This window comes from Dermacentor albipictus, chromosome 7, assembly GCF_038994185.2.
Source record: "Dermacentor albipictus isolate Rhodes 1998 colony chromosome 7, USDA_Dalb.pri_finalv2, whole genome shotgun sequence".
Classification (NCBI taxonomy): Eukaryota; Metazoa; Arthropoda; class Arachnida; order Ixodida; family Ixodidae; genus Dermacentor; species Dermacentor albipictus.
This window is the reverse complement of record NC_091827.1, coordinates 55,432,447-55,439,744: the sequence shown is the minus strand read 5'-3', so window position 1 is coordinate 55,439,744 and position 7,298 is coordinate 55,432,447.

Here is a 7,298-nt window from a genome sequence, read left to right as displayed (position 1 = left end):
GCGCAGAAGAAATGCAGCGGAAACGCACTTCGCAACTCGTGTAATTGTGACTTCTGTACGTTACATGTTCATAATTACCGATATACACCGCAGTATAACTTTCCACGGCTCGTTTCGAAGGCAACACCGCATTCACTAGAGGCGCGTTTGCACCGCTTGAAAGCATCGAACTCGTGGCTGAGTGGTAGCGTCTCCGTCTCACACTCCGGAGACCTGGGTTCGATTCCCACCGGGCCAATCTTGGAAGTTGCTTTTTATTTATGAAGCGCCTGCCGTGATTTATCGCTCACGGTCAACGCCGCCGACGCCGACACCCGACGCCGACGACACCGGCTTTTCTGCGACACGAGCTCCTTAACGCTATCGCGTTAAAACGACACGGACGTGAGAGAAGACGACACACCAAGCGCTTGGTGTGTAGTCTTCTCTCACGTCCGTGTCGTTTTTTATGTCGCGCGATATCATTTGAGCAAAAAAAAAATGTTCAAACAAGCGCTCTGAGCCTTCTTCTACAGAGCGACACACACCTCAGCGTTCCGAGGCATGTCGTCACCCACGTGTGCGGGGAGATCGACGGTCGTGTTCATGTTCTCGCACTTCACATAGTTCACAATTCCTCCACTTAGCTACTTTGAAGGGACACTGAACGAAAATATTAAACTGAGCTATTCTCCGTTTCATACATCTCAGGTGCAACGCTGTGGAAGCTACGCAAGTAGTGCGCTCTCAAATTTCATCACTCCACACGTTCCGTTAGGCTTCGCTGGTCGCCAGTTGCTTGCTCGAGCATGCACGTGAGGCTGCCGCGACGGAATGCAGATACAAAAAAAAAACCAAAAGCAAATTGACGTAAAACAACGTGTTAGCAGCCGAATGAGCGCAGGGTTTGTCTGCTTCTAATGGTAAATTCTTATTTTCATTCAGAATTTACCTTGTATAAAGAACATTTTCACAAAAATCCGTCGAAAGACACCGAACTCTTTCTAAGTGCGAAAGCAGCCACTGCACAAAGTATATATAGCTTTCACAGCGTTGCACCTGATGTATGAAACGGAGTATAGGTCACTAGATGATTCGTCTAAAAGTCCGTCATCGTTTCCTATGCGCCAGCATGGGACCTTCTTCCATGGAAAACTTCCAGCGGAGGTGCCGCTACGGTTCCTGAATTTGAATCACACGCACTGAACGAAGCAGTTAATGTAATCCGCACGGGACCAGCCTTTGAGCCACTTCTTTGGCCTCCTTGTGAATCAGCCAGCGCTGACGTAACATGATAGGTACCATAGTTGAAGATAGGCGACCCCACTGCGAGTTGCAGTTTTCGTGATTATCTCACTCACGAAAGCTCTTTCCTCTTTAGGAATGGCCAATTGGTTAAAACAAGAACAAAATGAACCCAGAATCCCTCCACGGTGTTAAACGCAGCAATCATTTTTTGCCATCTTCACACTCAGCAAAACAAACAAACAAATATAGACAAAAAAAAAGAAAAGAGCACGAAGATGACTTACAGGTTTAGGTTCATCGTCCATGTGAGAAATGAGGTATATCAACTCTGTTAATTGAAAGAAGCCGTTGCCCTGAGAAAGACAAGACCACTCGTGTAAACGACGTTGGTGTTCGGTGTTCAGGCTTCAATGACGGCTTGCTGGGGGCGTCCTGTGCATGAAGGCAAATCGCATCCAGCAGGGCCGCTATTTTGTAGCGGTGCCTTATGCCTTATTGTATGCTATTCTTATCATCCACCACACACGGCCGCCTGATCCCGTTGATAATGTGGGCAGACGGTCGCTCTGACCACTGGCCAAGCGCGAAAAGTCTGAAAAGGAATAGAATCGGAAAAGGCATCGCTACAAAATACCGGCCCTGATGTCACATAGCAGTGATGGTGTAGAAATCGGCAAAACTGTGAATGACAAAATAATATAATGTGTACTCAAATAATATAATATTTGCTCAATAAAAATTTATACTAAATAATATAAATAATAGTATACTCGATAACAGTATACCTATGAATATACTGCCACAGAAATATTATTTATTATACGCAAGTAAATCCATGCTTCTCGCCCTCTCCGAGTCGCTAGTGCCAGCGGGCACTAATCGGCGGGCAGCCATCTTCTATTCCTTGCGGAATGTGGTAGCCTCCGGCTATTTAGAAAACAATATTGAGTTTTTTTTTGGCATATTAATGCGTCGGTATATTAATGCTGGCTTCTTTCACGCTCGCGTATGTATATGGCGCGTATTGAACAAAAGAAAGCTGCTGTATCAGGAGTTTCTATGTAGCTCTACAATTTTCTTCTGAACACTTTTCCATCTAATTAAACTACTTTAGCAGTCGATTAATTTAGACTGATTATTGAATTATATGGAATCCAAAAAAGTAATCTGAGTATCTGCAAGCGACGGCAAACATTACCTTGGTTCTGTACAGCCAGGTGGAATTTGCTAATTGTAAATCTTGGTTCATAATAGTTGGCACAACTTGTATAGACACGGGAGACGCATTTCTGCTGTCGCTAGCGCCGTCGGCATCGTCGACATGTTCCGTATAAGTCCAATGCGACAAAATCATGTCCACGTACTGTAGGATCTGGATGTCAGGGAAAGCGCGCGAAGGTGCTCCCAGGATGGTGGTTTGATCGTGTGCCCGTAAAGGGGGAAGGCCGGAATGAAATTGAATGGGCGCCGTCTTCCATTGCGCTAAGGCACCGGGGGGAAGGAGGGGGGATTCGACTCCGGCGGTGACTGCGTATGGTGCGGCTGATTGCGCCGCGCCGGTCCTATTTTTAAAGCGATCTGCGATGCGGACCAAGTCTAGATGCACAGAGGGGTGATAGCTTCGTCTGCGCTGCTTTCCCGCCTCGTCGTTCGCATTGAATCATGAGGCGGCACAAATATAAGGCAGCCGGCTCTTGCTGCCGTTCTTCCTCACTCCAGCGTTTTGAGAGCGTGTGTCCGCGGTCATCGAGTGCGATGTCTTTATGTTTGCCGGTGTGCCCACGACAAAATGCTTGGTAACTTAGTTGAGAGGCAGATGTTTACGTGTTTCTACGGCCGATAAAGCTACTATCCTTGCTTTGTCAAGCTGTATAAATACCTTACCCGAACGATGCTTTTCCTTTCACGCGAAACTGCTACTTTGTTCTTTCATTTAACGAAAATCACCTTTTAAAGCAATCTTATCACAGCACAGCAGTCAGGTACAGGCATTGATAGGAAATATTTTTCAAGAGTTTTGAACGAGTACGACATTTAGATTTCACATGTCCCGTCGAGCAAGTTACGTGGTTAAATGATGCGCATAAAAGACCCCTTGGCACGACAGAGGTTCCCCGGTGCTGTGTATAGAATACCATCCAGAGATTGGGACGCAACCCTACGTCGGCGGGACCGGTAACTTCAAGAAACGCATAAAACAGCATCAGCACGATATCGCCAAGCGCAACTCATCTTCAAACGCTTTATTAGAACACCACGGTGAACAAAGGTCACTGCATAGACCGGGAATCGGCATCCATTATCGCCACAGAGAAGACACTGCCTGCAAGACTAACGCTTGAATCTGTGCACATTCAGACGACGCAAAATGCGATAAGCAAGGCACGTGGGAATCTGCCAGAAATCTACACATGTGCACGGCACCATCTCTCTCTAATACTTAAACAAGACCCACTGCGCTCGCATCATTGTGATAAAGGGTCCCGTACGGGTCCGGAAACGTCGTTTTATTTTCCTATACCTGTCTTTCCATTGGCGAGTGTTCGTTTTATTCCACAACAATAATTACTAGAGGTAACTCTGGCCGCAGGGCCTACGGGAGCTACAAGCAGGGCAAATCAGCCAAGTTGGGATTGACGGTCAGTGCTTGGATTCGCCTACACTTCTTCCTTTTGGTTCAAAACGGGCTGTGATTTTGCAAGCTCATCATTCTCAACGAAGTACGGTGTTATGAGTAATTAAATAAAGAGAAGGTTCTCCGAAGGCAGGATTCGAACGCAGGACCTCTAGCACGCAAGCCTGATATTGAAACCATTGCGCCACAGACGCATGCGTAAACCAGTGGCACAGAACACGCTTAACTCGCGGGCAACACAGCGAGTTGAAAGGCTTGGCGCCTTTAGATCCGCAGCTGCACTCGAAGAAATTGAAAAATCAGAAACACCACGAGTAAAACACAATACTTCGGACACCACTTAAAATTTAAACAAATATATGTTGTACTGGATCTAATTAAGTGCATGTAATAAACAACCTATTTATAATTCACTGCGAATGAAATCATTTCGTATAACGTGCTGCTTTTATTGCTAATATGGCGATAGCGATAATATGGACACTTCAAGAGAATTGTTGCTGTGGTCGACGCGATGTTCCGTAGATCTACGATGCTCCGTAAATCGTCATGTGCTACATGTAACATCGTGCTATCGTCATGTGCTACATGTAAAATCGTGCTATCGTTAAAGTTGCTCATGCCAGGTCCTATATTCCTTACAAAATTATTTCTCAGAATTTGGGAATGGCCTCCTACATACAAATGCAATGAAACAAAACACCGACAGAGCAAGCATTTTATCTGAAATCTTCTCAGACTTTAATATTAAAAGTGCGAAACAATAACAGAGCACTAACCTGAAAATTATGCAGTTTTGTTGGCGTGGCTATGCAATCCCTCCGGAATGGGCCCAGGAAAGAGCTTCGAAACATGCCCGATCAGAAAACGTGGTGGTGAAGTCGCTAAGGAATATGCTTGCTTTTATTAATAGACATAAATGAAATTGTCTGGTTGCAGGATTCAAAGAGAGAACTTCTAGTACAACAGCTCGTTTTTGTTTTGTCTGCTTACGTTTACTTCAATTCATATTGCTACTAAACCTTCGAGTCTTACACTTCCTGTAAAATTCTAGCACGTTGCTACCGCATTCATTGCCGTATGGCGAAACAGCGATATTATTAACACATCAATAACCAGACTTGATATGCACACATACCTGCTTCATGAGACCAAGAATGTTTTACCTTACATACATATCAACTTGAATTGAGTCTGCATGTTTTGATCCTACTTAATTTAATTCAAACCTAATAAGAACTATATTGTCTTCTCTTTTTCGAATGGGGCAAAGAGGCAGATGAGAAATTCGTGGATCGTTAGTCGTAAAATAATTGTGAGCCACTTTTCTTTCCGGCACGTTCATCTAATGCAGAGAGCGCGCAACCTTTGGGGCACGTTCACACTTAAGCGACGTCCCACGCATAAGCGACACGAGATCCATTTCGGCGACAGCGAGATCCGCTGAAAAGGCGCTTTGTCCGCAAATCCGTTCCAGAGAGAGAGAGAGAAGGGAAGACGGAAAGGCAGGGAGGTTAACCAGACTGAGTCCAGTTTGCTACCCTACACGTGGGGAGGGGAATGGGGAGTGAAAGAGGAAGAGAGAGAACTTAAGTGTGGGATGTCTATAGTCGGGAACTCAAGTCTGTTGCCCTCAGGTAGCGAAAAAGCGCTCGAACGGCTTTCTGGGCCAATGAACTGTGAGGCCAGGCTCCCAAGATCTTCGCTTCCGTAAACGGCCTGTCATCCAGTCTATTTAAGGCACACTGGAGAGTCTCACGTTGATTATCGAAGCGAGAACAGTGGCACAGAAGGTGATTGATGGTCTCTTCACACTTGCACTTAGCGCACATTGGTGAATCCGCCATTCCAATACGGTAGCTGTAGGAGTTGGTGAATGCTACTCCTACCCACAGCCGACACAGCAGTGTAGCGTCACGTCGTGGAAGGTTCGCTGGTAATGTAAGTTTCAGTGATGGGTCGAGGCTGTGTAAACGACACTTAGAGTTCTGTGGTGTATGCCAGCAATCTAACGTGATTGCACGAGCGAGACTGCGAAGCTCTCTTGCAGCGTCGACTCTGGATAAAGGTATAAGGAGTGTCGGTGAGCCAGCCTGGGCACGTCGGGCAGCGTCATCGGCGAGGTGATTACCAATGATGCCACAGTGTCCCGGCAGCCACTGAAATATGATATCATGTCCTCTTTCAGATGCGCAATGGCAGGTTTCGTTGATTTGTGACACCAGCTGTTCATAATTGCCACGTCGTAAACTTCGTAAGCTCTGGAGGGCTGCTTTCGAGTAACAAAATTCGTTCCAAATCGATATATGGCTTAGCTGCTACCGGAATCCTTCACCACGCACCAGTTCGAACGGCATTAGAGTAAGCTCCTCTGGGAAGTGCTCCTGGTGCATAGGCAAAGTGGCTGGCCAGGAGGCCCAGAAGTCTCGGGGCTTTTGTTCCCGATTGACACGAACTCCATTCCTTGTCCCTCGTCTTTGTCGCGCTGCCGATATACGTAAAAATGATCAAACACGGAAACTCGACGCGAGTGGCGAAAGTGAGGTGGACGGGGACATCGGGATTGTCCGCGCGGGCGTGTAATTCGGCGCGAACTCGCCAGATGACGCGAGTAGTGAGATATCGCTAAAGACCATTGATAATTTGAAAGCACCGCCACTGTTTGAACTCTGCCGCCGCCGCGCGACCCCCTCTCCGACTCCTCGTCTCTTTGCTATCGCTCCGCGGGAGCCGGTCTTGCGCGGGGTTTTCTGGCCGATGAGTGGTCTCCCTGCCGTTGCCTTTAAAGAGGCACGGATCTTGTGTTTTTTTTTCTTTCTTTTTCGCTGGCGCCATTTTTCTCCTTAGCTCATCTGACTTGGAGAAGTGAACGTTGCCCGATGTGTTTCCCGCGCTGTTGTGCTGCCGCTATGGAGAGATATAGCACATAAAACTGCAGCAAGAAGTATGAAGATGGTTATGCAGTTTTTTTATGATACTATAGGGATAGCGTGACCGCTTGCATTAGGAGCAGTGGCTGCACAACATTGGACAAAAGAAGTTTGTTCCTTGAAAGAATAGTGTTGTTTTCGAGGTAAGGCGCCTTTCTTATTGCTCGTACGAAAGCATCCCCTAGTGCTACATTTCTGAAAATTCTTCTGGCCTGCTCATCGGTGTTCTTGCTGCGACAATTTGTGCGTTGCATAAAAATGGGTTTGTGCTCAGCATGCTGAATATTCTGCTGGAACGCCATCATCTCGCACGTCGTCAACTGTTACTCACTGGGAAATGCAGCCCTATTGGTTCTCATTTTCGTTGCGACCAAATTCGTGCAGAGATACAGCCTCTCGATCGCACTTTCGTCAGTCTTAGAATCCCTTGCGTGTTTTACAAAAATCAAAATGGTGGCGTGCTTCAAAGCTTCCTTCAAAGTGTATGCCAGTTACTTAGATACAAT